This window comes from Herpailurus yagouaroundi, unplaced genomic scaffold, assembly GCF_014898765.1.
Source record: "Herpailurus yagouaroundi ecotype Mexico unplaced genomic scaffold, PumYag 28, whole genome shotgun sequence".
Taxonomy (NCBI): domain Eukaryota; kingdom Metazoa; phylum Chordata; class Mammalia; order Carnivora; family Felidae; genus Herpailurus; species Herpailurus yagouaroundi.
The window spans coordinates 55,691,236-55,705,391 of record NW_024412376.1 but is presented as its reverse complement, the minus strand read 5'-3'; positions in this window follow the sequence as shown (position 1 = coordinate 55,705,391).

The following is a 14,156-nucleotide window of genomic DNA, read 5'->3' as shown; positions in this document are numbered from 1 at the left end:
TTCATGCTCTGTCTCTCTGTCCCAAAAAATAAATAAACGTAAAAAAAAAAAAAAAAAAAAAAATTTAAGATAGCAAAGACACATATTACATAGATGGTACATTTAATGAGTAATATGTTGAGTAATATATTTATTTATATTTTTATTTACATAGTATTATTTTGTTATCTTTAACATATGAAATTAAGCTTCTGAAAATTTGATGTGCATCATAATTCAGTATCTATAATTTGAATTGTGTATACATTTATAATAGCATTACTTTACAAAGGAAGGATCAGTGTATATTGCTGGCTTATAGAAAGATATTCACCTCAAAGTGTATTTTTGTTTTACATCTCCCTCAATCAGAGCAGTTATTATTAAACAAATGAAAGTTTAAAAATAATGATATTTTTGGAATGAAATTTTAATATTTTTAGTAATGAATAATAAGAATAAGAATTATTCAGGAAGTCCTAAACTTTGCAACAACTATTTATGCTTAATAATTATGCTTTTGAACTTATATAAATCCTATGTAACTATTTTCATTTTTCTAGACTTAGGATTTTTAATTTTATTTATTTATTTTTTTGTTACGTGATATTATAAATTAGCATCAGTAGACCTTGGTTTAATTCATTTCATTGAATCCATTCATGCTTAAAAAGGTATGGGATTTCTTGGACTAAAAGATATCTACTTACATAATGAAAGGTTAGGTCTTATAAAGACCCTGCCTATATTCAATTGCAATTCTAGGGGCGCCTGGGTGGCGCAGACGGTTAAGCGTCCGGCTTCAGCCAGGTCACGATCTTGCGGTCCGTGAGTTCGAGCCCCGCGTCAGGCTCTGGGCTGATGGCTCAGAGCCTGGAGCCTGTTTCTGATTCTGTGTCTTCCTCTCTCTCTGCCCCTCCCCCGTTCATGCTCTGTCTCTCTCTGTCCCAAAAATAAATAAACGTTGAAAAAAAAATTAAAAAAAAAATTGCAATTCTAGTTTTTGTTGTAATGTGCCGCTACATATTTTATCTCACTGTATTCTATTTCTATCATTAATATTTGATTAAAATATATCATCTATGAGTCATATTAATAGAATGAACACATTTGAGCACACAATCTAATTTAAGAATGAAAATAGTATCAATAATTTTGCAGTTATTTTTCATTCATTATTTGCCACGCAGAAAGGCAACTATACTCTTGATTTTTGTGTTTAGAGTTTTTCTATTTTCTTAATAGATAGCATGTGGCTAAAGGCCTATTTTTAGATCCAGGCAGCTCATATTTCTCTTTTCAAATCTATTCCTAAGGTTTCTGTGATTCTTTTAAGAAATTTGAGTAATTTTGGGGTGCCTGGGTCGCTCAGTCTGTTATGCCTCTGACTTCAGTTCAGGTTATGATCTGAGGTTCATGGGTGTGAGCTCCACACCAGGCTCTTTGCTGTCAGGGCAGACCCTGCTTGGTATCTTTATTTCTCTCTCTTTAGGCATCTTCCCCACTTGTGCGCTCTCTCTCTCTCTCTCTCTCTCTCTCTCTCTCAAAAATAAGTAAATATTTTTAAAAATTTTGAGTAATTTTAGAAAGAGTGGGAAAAAGCAGAACAATGAAATCTAGTGTTTTAGATACAGAAATGGGAAGCTGAGCTTTACTTAATAGTTTCCCTTTCTGTTTGAAACCAAAATTCGAGGTCACAAAAAAATCAAATACTCCTATCTCTTCCTGAAATGTAACTGGGAAATTATCATTGATGACCCTTTCATAGTATTGTGTGACTCTACCGCTTGAAATATCTTGGAGTCCTAAATTAGCAAATATATACTAAAAGTACCAACAGAGGTGATAATTTTAAATTACAAATTCTTCCCACTAATCCTTTCAGAAAAATGAGAAGTCTTTTTGGGGGGGGGGGAGTAGAGCACGTTTAGCTAGAAAAGAACTGGATAAGACCAACATTGTATATCTTGTTATACAAATAAAGGCCCCAGATGAGCTACCTCCTTCTATTAATAATCCCAGGAAAATATTGTTAATCTTATCAAGGGGTATGTGCAAAACACCATGGACTATGGGAAGAAAAGTATGTTTCACACATGGCTACTCATTCAATAGGCTACATTATTCTTTTATTATTTAAATTTTTTTTCATATATATATATACATATATATTTTTTTTTTCTTTATTTTGAGAGAAAGAGACAGAATGCGAGCAGGGGAAGGGCAGAGAGAGAGGGAAACAGAATCCAAGGCAGGCTCCAAACTTCAAGCTGTCAGCAGAGCACCAAAGCGGGGCTTGAACTCACTAACCATGAGATCATGACCTGAGCCAAAGTTGGAGGCTTAACTGACTGAGCCACCTAGACATCCAATAGGGCACATTTTTAAAGAATGGGACCTGACCTGATAATGGGCATTGGTTATTTGCAAATGGAGCCTTCAAACATGAAACTGAAAGACCGATAAGTGAGATCTTAATTGTATTGTCACTTTGAAATATAATAAATCAAAAACAAATCAGAAAAATAAAAGCACAAGTGAAGAAGGTCCTGTGTTTATCTTATTCATAAGCCATTTCAGAGGCCATACCTGCAAAAGAAGGAAGAGACTGCTAAGTGTCAGAGCCCCCATGGCAAATATTTTTGGCAAATACTGATAGTAGTGAACTTGAAGGAAGCCAAACAGGGCAAGTCAGCATCGTGGGTACCATTGTTATCTTTTTCAATTATCTAGTCAACAAACTGACTCCTATGAGATTAATGGATCTTATGATTTATCTCATTAACGATATTCTTCCTAAAATAGCTGACCATTTTCTCCCACCTCATTCATGCAATATTCATTCAAAGCTTCTGTCCACTTCCATACATGCTCCCATATAATTATTTTCACTAAAAAGCAGTCAGCTGGTCTTTCCATGTTAACTTTAATCAAGCCATGTTTGACCAATTGAAGGATAAATGTGGAAGGTTCAACAATCATTTAATATGAGCTCTAGAAACACAAAGAAATGAGGTGGTATAGGGTCGGGAATGCAAAATAAAAAAAAATAATAATAATAATAAAAAAGAAAGAAAGAAGAAAGAAAAAATCTCCTACAATAAATTTACAAGCAATCAAGTAAAATCTTTCACGTTCACCTTAACACATCGTGGAGAACATTCAAATAGACAGTAAAAGTTCATATATGTCATCCAAGAAACATAAAACTAATCCAGAAATGAAAAGAAAAATCATATGTTGGCCACTGTGCAGTAAACTGAAAAAGTTATGTCAAATTCCAAAACTTAATAGGATTGCCTTCAATGAAAAAGCAGATTGCATGTCACAAATTATGTGATTACAGAACTAGCTGATTTTAAAGATCTTATAAATACATTTGTATCTTTCATCAATAAGAATATATTGAAATCAAGAAATACTGGAAGGAAAACTGTAAACAAATTTGTATTGCAAATCATTCTACTGTATTTGGTTTCAGGAAAGGTTTCTAGTCTAAGCAAGATGTTCCTCATATACTCCCCTAAACTGCCTACCTAGCATGATCTACCATCTACTGCCTTTTAAGTGAATATTAGTACAGTTAGATTAGTTTTCCTCAATCTGTAAGCAACAGAATCTGTTTTATACATCAGAACAGTGAAAAGAGCCTACAGTATGTGATTCACATATTTTGCTTAACAAATGAATGAATAAACAGGCAAATGAATGCATTTCTAGAGTCACTCTCCTCTTCAGAAGCCAGCTCTGAATGGGAACTCTGTAAATGAAAGTGACTTTGCATAACTTTTTTGCTACCCAAGACTTCACAATTCAGTAGACAATTTCCATGATATATGTTTTCCATATGTGTGTGTCCCAGGTCAGTATACATGTGCGTGTGGACTCAAGTAAACACTAAGTCAGTGTAATTCTTGGCACTCATTTAAACTACTCTTTGATTTAGTTTCTTTTTAATTTTTTTTAAGTTTATTTATTTTGAGAGAGGGAGAGAGGGAGAGAGTGTGTGAGAAGGGGAGGAACAGAGAGAGAGAGGGAGAGAGAATCCTAAACAGATTCTCCACTCAGCATGGAGACTGATGTGGGGCTCAATTGCACCAACCTTGAGATCATGACCTGAGCTGAAGTCAAGAGTTGGTTGCTCAACCCAGCCACCCATGTGCCCTGACTCAGTTTCTCATGTATAAAAAAGAATAACGATCTTGTAGGATTTTTATAATGATTAAGATAATTTACAAGGTACTTAAAATAATAGATAAAATATATCAGTTAATATTTTTGATATTATTTTTGATATTAATATATTTGATATTTTTAACATAAATCAATGAAAGCCATCAGAATAGTGAGTTTTGAATGTCTTACTTTGTTTTTGATATTTAAATTGTGGAAAAATGTATATTTACTTAAATGTAGTTCCTAGCAAGTAGGGGGGATATAAATGTCATGATCCTTATTTTGAATATAGTATTAGGGTTTCTGTGAATGGCTATTATCTATTGGTAGACAATTTGGAATTTTTCATAATATTCTATTTCTTTTGAAGAAAATTCAAACTAACCCAGATTAGAAGATATTCTTACAATTTGGATTTTTAAAAAATATATCTCATCAAATAATCTTTAAAAAACAGTTCCAATAATGCCAAAAGTTATTAAACACATAGATGTGTGTATTCCATATAAGATATTTATTAGGTTTTGTAAAAAGTGAACACAAAGAAGTTTTTAGTTAGGCAAAAGACCTATGGGAGCATTATTTGTTTGTTTGTTTTTTTATTTTTTTTTAATGTTCATCTATTTTTGAGAGAGAAAGAGAGAGACACAAGAAGCACAAGCTGGGGAGGGAGCAAAAGAGGGAGTCACAGAATCTGAAGCAGCCTCCAGGCTCTGAGCTTCAGCACAGAGCCAGATATGGGGCTCAGACTCAGGAGCTCTCAGATCATGACCTGAACCAAAGTTGGACACAACCACCTGAGTCACCCAGGAGCCCCTGGGAGAATTTCTTGTTAAGCATTAAGGAGAAGAAGTAGGTGTAAGTGCAGGGAATCAAATGATATTCTGATATCTGTGGAAGGAAAGAAGGAAGAATTGGGACACAAAATTCTCAGCTGTCAGCACAGTGGTAATAAATTTTGGCCAGACCAATGGGGAGTCCTCAATTCAAAGTCTTCTGTAAGAAGAGTACAATTCCTAAGAAAGGTGTTCCCCCAGGACCCCCATGCTCAGTTATTGTCCTGAAGCACTCTGAAGAAATCCGACCCCAGTGCAAACACAGTCACACAACCAGTGGGGCAGCTACTGGGACTGCCTGTCATCTGTGCTCCCCAAAGCAGTAGTTCTAAGTGAGGACCACAGCTATTCAAGATTTTATTAAGAAACAAAGAAGAAACAAACAAAACCCTGAAATAATAACTTTTAACACGTATTAGATGACAGGAATGTTATGTTTGATACTTTCTTAAATACTTAATCATTATCTATGCATACATATATCTGCATGCATGCATAATTTGCTCCCTTTAATTAAGAATGCTTCAATAATATTAACATTGTTTTTTACATAATCCTGATTTCCTTTTTAAAAATCAGTTTAAATGGAGAAGCTAAAATATTCAGCTTTAATTTCACCAGTAGATTTTTAATGTTTTGTAATCATAATGTTTAATTTGTGCTGTTCTTAGAACTTTAATTATGAAGCCAAATTGTACTAATACCCATTAGGTACTTCTTAATTGAAGGCACATCATATGTCTGATGTGGCAGTACTAATTGGTGTAATTAAATTCTAATATGCATCAGTAGCCTAATTTTAAAAAGTGAATAAAAAGCAGATAGAAATAAGTCAGTTCTTCAAACGACATAGCTGTAAAATACACAAATGCATTTGCATTTGTAACATACCCATTTATTCAGATCAGACAGCCCATCAATTATATTCCAAATTAATTTCACCAGATAACTTGAAATAGAGAGTAAGAAGGATTGGTCAGGTAAATATGTGTGCACCTTCAAAAGGAACAGCCATGAACTTCAAGAACAATGCTTTTCTCTCTTACAGATTATTATGGAGGACAAACTCTGTGATACTAAATACATTCCGTATTGCAATATGTTTTGGGTGAAATTACAACCGGCTTGAAAATCACATTAGAGTTGTTCAAGCAGGAGGTGGATCAGTGCTGATCTCCCGCTCTGCTAACAGGCTCAAAAATACAAGAAAATATTTTTGCATGTTCAAAAACACTCATTTATTTCTTCTCTCAAATCTTATTTGTTCAGTGTGATATATGGAATTTAAAAATAAGTTGAGCAAGTTTGATTATACATTTTATTTTTCTCTTTCCACTTAAATCAATAATGGAATATATACTTCTATAATTAAATGATATGAACTTATACACAGAATTAAATTATAAGTTAATTTAATTATTTTGGGAATCCTTTTCTTAGAAAAATCTTTTTTTATTTTGAAAAATAATTCATACAGAACTACTTATTTAATTGTAAAATGAGATTCTGAGCACACATTCCAATATCGTTGCCAATTTACTTGACAATCATACAAATTAATGAGTACACAAATGAAATACATTTTCTCTTTTACTTAGTTTGAAGAATCTGTAAGATTTACCTATTTGGATATGGGCTTTCAGCAGACATCATATTTGTGTGACTTGTGCAGTCACCCAAGACTCGCCGTATGTGTAATGACCTCATGTTTTGTTGACATTCTGCTGTCATCATCTTGAAATTCTTAGTTTTTGAACAAGGCACAACACTTATTTTCATTTTGCACTGGGTCCCCAAAAAGTGGAGAGCCAGTCCGGTATTTTCTTATAACTAGACATTTTAATCTACTCAAGACAAAGAATACCAATGTTTGAAAACTCAAAAGGAGAAGTTTAAAAAGCATTTTACTTTGCAGAGGTAATGCTAAAAAAAAAAAAAAAAAAAAAAAAATTAAAAGATAATACAACCATTTTTAAAGTCACTTAACACTGTCAATTTTGGAAATATAGCAGCTTAGTTAAATAATGTTTGCATAAAGATGCACTTTTAACTTTTGTGACTGCATTACTTTGCGACTGCATTTTGAAACACTGGTCATAATCCATTCCAAATGAGGTAGTTAATAAATTCATGAATAGTAAAATGTACTAGTTCTCATACAGCTATCTGGAAGGAATATTTTTCTTTGATTTGTAAAATTATCAAAGTAGTTCTAAACTCTTCAGCATTTTGATATTGTCCCGAACAACTGACTAGAATCAGGAAACAACCAAAGCATAACACAAAATATTCCTGTTATAGTTTGCTATTATCAGTAACTTGTGAAATTCTGGAGAAAAAATAAATAAATGCTCCATTATAATGACCAAGAGTATTTGAAAATGCAGAAAAGAAAACGTGTGCCATTAAAGAATTAAAAACAAATACCATAAATTATTAGTGCAATTACTAAAAAGAGCTTTCTTAGCAGATGATTATTTTGCTCGTTTATTACTTATACTCCATCCATTTTATAACCATATGAAGGTAGTATTTACGAAGATAACGACTTCAGATAAATAAACCAATCCATGAATAACATTACACAGTTGAAATCAAAGAAATGATAAGATATTGATAGGAAAGTATTTCATAACCAGAAAAAATAAACACAAAAAACAAAGATCTCTAATAATTTCCAAACTTAAAAACTAATTTTAATTCTTATCCAGGACACAGATTGAAATTAAACAAGTGTTTAGTGTAAGCTAAAGACAGGACTCTGTCTTTGAATAGAGCACTCTTTCTAATAAGCCAGTGATTTTCACAACTTTCATATTTTCTAACACATTTTTTCCAAACCATATTTAACCCAAAAGAAGAAACAAATAAATGACACAAAATTAGAGCTAATTTTGTTGAATCTGGATCAGCTCCACAGAACACAAGAAATGATTACATTAAGCTGAACATATGCAAAATTCCTATAATTTTCCATACAGTAGACAAAATCTGTAAATACTGTGAATTCTTTTCATTTAATAAAATTTAACTTCATTAATAAGTAAGAGAGCAACACAGTTTACTAAGAAAAAATTATAAATGTAGCAAAAACCTCAGAAAAACACCTGTAGGGGTATCTGGGTGGCTCAGGCGGTTACATGTCCCACTCTTAGTTTTGGCGCAGTTCATGATCTCAGTTTTGAGGGTTCGAGCTCTGGGTCTGGTTCTGTGCTGACAGTGTGGAGCCTGCGTAGGATTTTCTGTCTCCCTTTCCTCCCACACTCACACTGCCTCTGTCTCTCTCAAAATAAATAAACTTTAAAAAAGAAAAAAAGAAAAAAAATACCTGTAATCATAACTTCTGAGTACCCCAATTAGAGTTTACATAATACTGAACAATTTTCTGAGTGTCCAAGCATTATGAGACTTTTCATTAACTCAGGTTCTCATGAGCATTTTACCTTGAGTGATGTTCCAGAAAAGTGGCAATTCCTTAAGTCATCAGAACAATTCCTGAAGTCATTATTTTACAAGTCACAATTTTTCTTCCTCCCCAAAGAGCCTATGGGGAATGAAACTCTATGTCTTGTATTCTGGTTTACCTCTCACTTTTAAGTCATTTACTATCATACTTTAATTAGCATATGTCCTGCATCTTCACCAGAACTAATCTCCTATCCTCAATCCCACATCTTGATAGGTCTTCTTGGATACATGTACTTTGGTTGACAAAATCTTCCATAGTTTCAGTGAAAACTTGGACCCAGTGTTCAGTGATTCTTTCCGTGAGGTGCTACTTTTGTCCACCCCAGCTTCACATACCTAACGATACAGAGGTTAGGTATATATACATTTGGTGTTCATTTACAGCGACCAGGCTATCGTTGTTCTTTCCTTGTGCAAACAAGCAAACAAGTAAACATTACAAATAAATCTTGCCCATTTATTGCTTATGTCATGCATCTATCTACACCAGCTTTCCACTTCTGATTGCTCTCTTTCAGTTGTGAAAATTTTTGCTTTTGGCTTTCAAAGACATTCCACTGAAACCCCTGTCATTCACCAGGATCTTTACCACAAATTGATAATTCCCTGAAATCTTATCCTTCAGTTTCTGGACCCACCATATCTACAATAACTTTTCTTCTTTCTTGTTTTAGAGAACAATTGTTTCTTGATATTTAAAAGTATTTTGATATTTGAAAAATAATTTAAAATATCTCCCCTTCTATTATCTCTACCATCCATTTCACTCATCACCCACTTTTTTAAGTCCTGCACTACTATGGGTTTTGACGTCTTGATGATTGACAGTCTATGGACTTCAGTATCTTGTCCCTCTTGCTAGGCCTTTCATTACTTCTTGTCCCTCCTTGTTCAGGAAAAAATGTGTATTCTATCATAATTACCTGAATGATAGGGTTTTTAAAAAGCAAATTTTTGTAAGATGTAGGTGTCTGGTGACATAATGTTGCTAAATCCAATAATTTATTTTAGTCATTTTCATGTCATTTCTTTCAAATACAGTGAAGTTTTCTTTCATATACACATAGTTTTCTTTCAGGTACAGTGGAACAAATGTGAATTGCTTAGTCATTTCAGTTCAATTCATTCCTAATATTATCTGTCTATATTCTACTGAAATTTTTTTCATATTTCTAGGTTGTAGTCTTTGCCATTTATAATATTTATTCTTGACATGTTGATTACATCGGTGGGCATACATATCTATCTGCCGCATCATTCTCGTTGAGCAATATCTAGACACTGCTAAACAGGTATGACTTTCGAGTTGAATGCTTCCTTTTCGTAGTAGAAAATTATTTAGTATTTTAAGTACATTTTACAATATGACCAAAGAACATGTTCAAACTCTTTAGGAAGTGTGAAACTTTATTTCTATCATTTGTGACACTGTCACAGTAAGTTCAGATAAAGTTGTAGTTTTCTTCTCAATTTCAAATCTGAAATTGCAAAGAATTTGTTATCTGCATTCTACTTATCGTTAACCCAAACAAAATTTTCCTATTTTAAGGTGATTATCATTCCACAAAACTCTACAAAATTGATTTAACCCAAAGATATTTTTAATCCAGTTTGGGAGGGACTAAAATTTACATGAGATCATTTCAATCCAATAAGTTGAAACAAATCAAATTATGATAATCTTTTTGAGCACATATTCAAAGCCATTCTCAAGACTTGTAGGCAGTAGAAACAAAAGGTTGTTTTGAGTTGGCTTTGCTTGTTAACTTTCTAAGTGTCTTGAAAATAATAATTAAAATTTCATCTAAGCTCAGTTGTAAAGCATCCTCTGAGGTAACATTTAATTCTTATGATAAATTACTATTGATTTGTATTGGAGGTTTTCATTTTCAGAGGTGCATGACAAAATGACACTATTTGAGAAAAAAAAAAAAACTTGAAGTTTAGAACAGTATCCTGTTACTAAATCTAGAATTGTTTATATGTCTTTTCAAGTTTCTTACACCTTTCTGTTGGACTTTTTTACAACTGATTTTCTTTACACCTAAGCCATAAACAACCACTTACTTTATAGTCTATATCCTATTGCTTTGATTTTTTACATCCATAATTAGCATAGATTTGAATTTATGATGTTGTGTGTTAAGAGCCATTATAGACTAATGTGATTTTCTGCAAAAATTCATATGGCTTACTATTATGAAAACACACGGAGTTGCCCAGATAAAAATCTTAACTTCTATAATCTTATGATACAAAATAAAATATAAAGTTTCCCTCATCAAATAATATCCTAAATCAGTTTTAAAATATTTCCAAAGAATTATAATTTTATTTTTGCAATAGAAAATGTTAACTGGTGTAATTTTTTTTTTCTGTTTTATTTTTGTGTTTTGTGTTCTGCTTATGTTTAATGTCTTCCCCAGGTGTTTTTTTTTTTTTTTTAATTTTTTTTTAAATTTTTATACTGAATGTAGAGAAGGTATGCACTAACCCTTCTAGTATGATAGAAAAATAAATAAATGAATGAATGAATGACTCAATCAATCAATAAAATAAGATAAAATAGGCAGAGAGGGAAAGGATAAGGACCTGAGGTCCCCCGGTGGAGAAAGACATATTTTGGAGCAAGGCTGGGACATCTGATCACAGCAAACTCCCTCAGGCTAAGATCCCTCTTGAAATGTAACTGACACCACCTACTCCAAAGGTTGGGTGTGGCCATAGACCACCCCCATACAATGGAAACTAGTCAATCAGGAATGGACAAGTCAGTACTTAGAGTTATCCAGCCAATAAGGATAGAACCTGGGAAGGAACAAGGGGGAAGGGAAGGGGAGAGCTACCAGAACCTTATAAAAGAAAGACCCTTGCCTATTGTTGGTGGGCATTCATTTTTGAATGCCTCCTTCTCTGTAAAGAGAGCTTTCCCACCATTCTTCTTTTCTAATCTCATGCTCTAATAAACTTTTGCCTGCTGTTCATTTTGTGTTCACCTCTTCATTCTTCAAAGCGGTGAGACAAGGATTCCCTGGTATTCTGGTAAAAAATTCTGCAACGTTTCACTTAGGGTGTAAAAATAAGCTCTGTGTGATTTTTGCAAAAGTATTTTATTTTGAACTGAGAGAAGACAGAAAGAAAAAATTGCAAAATGAGTTTAAGAACTGTTAGGAGAAGTGTTCTAAAAGTCTAGTAATGTCAACCTTGTTATGTTGAGTAAACCTTTCACAGTAAGATTCCTAACAAAGCTGAGCAGCTGGCAGAACCCTGGACTTAATATCAACCCCGGGTCACATGATGTTTAGGCTGTTGAGTCAAGTACTAGCATAAAGGCTGATTGTAATTTAGAAAATAATGGTGAGTCATATGAATATTATATAATAATAGTCCACATGTGGCCACTGTGTGCACGTACTTGTAGCAAGAACACTTTGGAAAAGTATGTGTGGGTCTGGATATTGACCTGCCATAGCCTAAAGAAGCACTTATAAGCATGAACTTATTCCCTCTGCTTATTATGTTTAAATAACAGACCAAATCCCTATGAAATAAAGAATCTCTAGAGATATTGAAAATATTAACTTGGTGTATACATCTCAAAAGGGAGATGATGAGGAATTTACTATGAATCAGTCATAGGGGAAAAATGACCCAAACGTCTAATTAATTTTTTAATTATAATATCCATTTTGAAAATTTTAAGAAAGGTTCATACTACTGAAAATTGTTTTATGTTTCTTAAATGTTTGTACTAGAATTTATTTTACTTCTAATTTGATATTATTTTTAAATCAGTTACACAAGTTATTTCACAATTGAATTCACTATTGCTTTCTTTTTTTTCATTTTAGTTTTTTCTCTATTAGTCAAACTATATATAGTCCAGTTTCTATCTCAGTTTTGGTTATAATATTGTGAGCAACTATTATCCAACTTACCAGTTAATCAATAAACTTATACATTATATATTCTTTTACTATTATATATTTTAATACATTTGTACAAAAAATTAAACACAAGCATAATTAATATGATGTCATTAAATATCTTTAACTTTTTGGGCTGTACACTTCCTCAAGTAAATATATCAATGCTGACTGCATAATACAAACCTTGAAAGACTTACAGCTAAAATATTACCCCCAAATAATCAAATCAATTTAATTCTAATTCCATTAATCAATTCTAATTTAGTATTTTTTTTTTCAAGTAAACGCTACACCCAGTGTGGGGCTTGAACTCATGACCCCGAGATTAAAAGTCACATGCTCTACCAACAGAGCTACCCAGGCCCTTATTGGCAACATGTTGGTAGCATATATTGATTTTTAAAATTTTTTTTTTTGGTTAAATTTTTTTTTTCAACGTTTATTTATTTTTGGGACAGAGAGAAACAGAGCATGAACGGGGGAGGAGCAGAGAGAGAGGGAGACACAGAATCGGAAACAGGCTCCAGGCTCTGAGCCATCAGCCCAGAGCCTGATGTGGGGCTCGAACTCACGGACCGCGAGATCGTGACCTGGCTGAAGTCGGACGCTTAACCGACTGCGCCACCCAGGCGCCCCTGATTTTTTAAATTTAAAGTTAAAATTAATACATATTTCCTTATTAGTATTATAATTTTGAACACTTGGGGCCTTTTAAATTGATCTCCATTGAGATATAATTCACATACAAAGGTTTCAGGAAGTTTTAAGAATTTTTTTTTTTAATTTTTGGTGGAAACATTTTCAGTAGAATTCCAGTGTGTATATGTATTTGGCATGGTTTTTAGCTGACATCTACTCAGGAAAATATTTTAATAGATCATCCCTTTTTCTTATTTTGCAATGCTATTGAATATGTAATTTTTTCATCCTTGAAAATCTAGAGCAAGTTCACATATCTTGTTCTGATTATGCACCTCTAAGTGTTGATAAATAATTCATAATGCAACCAGTAGACTTGACTATTCTGTTTACTGTGCATTTATAATGATAAATTTGTGTCAGTGTTTGCTCCAAATTAAATGATTACTTGATTTTTACTTTTACTTGCAATTTTGAACTTTACTTAATATTGTGTTTATGTGATAACTTCTAGGAAAATATACATCTATTTTCTCTCAAGTAATAGTATACAATTTAGAGATACAAGAATCTAACAGTATTTAATTATAATACATAGAGAGTATTTAAATATAGATGATGGAAATGTGCTCTTTGTTTTTATCTGCCTAAATATAAATTAGTTCACTTATTTCAAGTTTTTAAAAAATTTTTTTAACGTTTATTTATTTTTGAGACAGAGAGAGACAGAGCATGAACGGGGGAGGGTCAGAGAGAGAGGGAGACACAGAATCCGAAACAAGATCCAGGCTCTGAGCCATCAGCACAGAGCCTGACGCAGGGCTTGAACTCACGAACCACGAGATCATGACCTGAGCCGAAGTCGGCCGCTTAACCGACTGAGCCACCCAGGCGCCCCTCAAGTTTTTAAATATAAGCTATTGTAATACCTATTTGGAATATATTTAAATAGTAATTCATTATATATATAAGATTCTCTACAGGGGCACCTGGGTAGCTTGGTCGATTAATTGTTCCACTCTTGATTTCAGCTCAGGTCTTGATCTCAGGATTCTGAGTTCAGGTTCTTCACTGGGCTCAAAGTCTACTTTACAAAAAAAAAAAAAAAAAAAAAAAAAAAAAAAAAAAA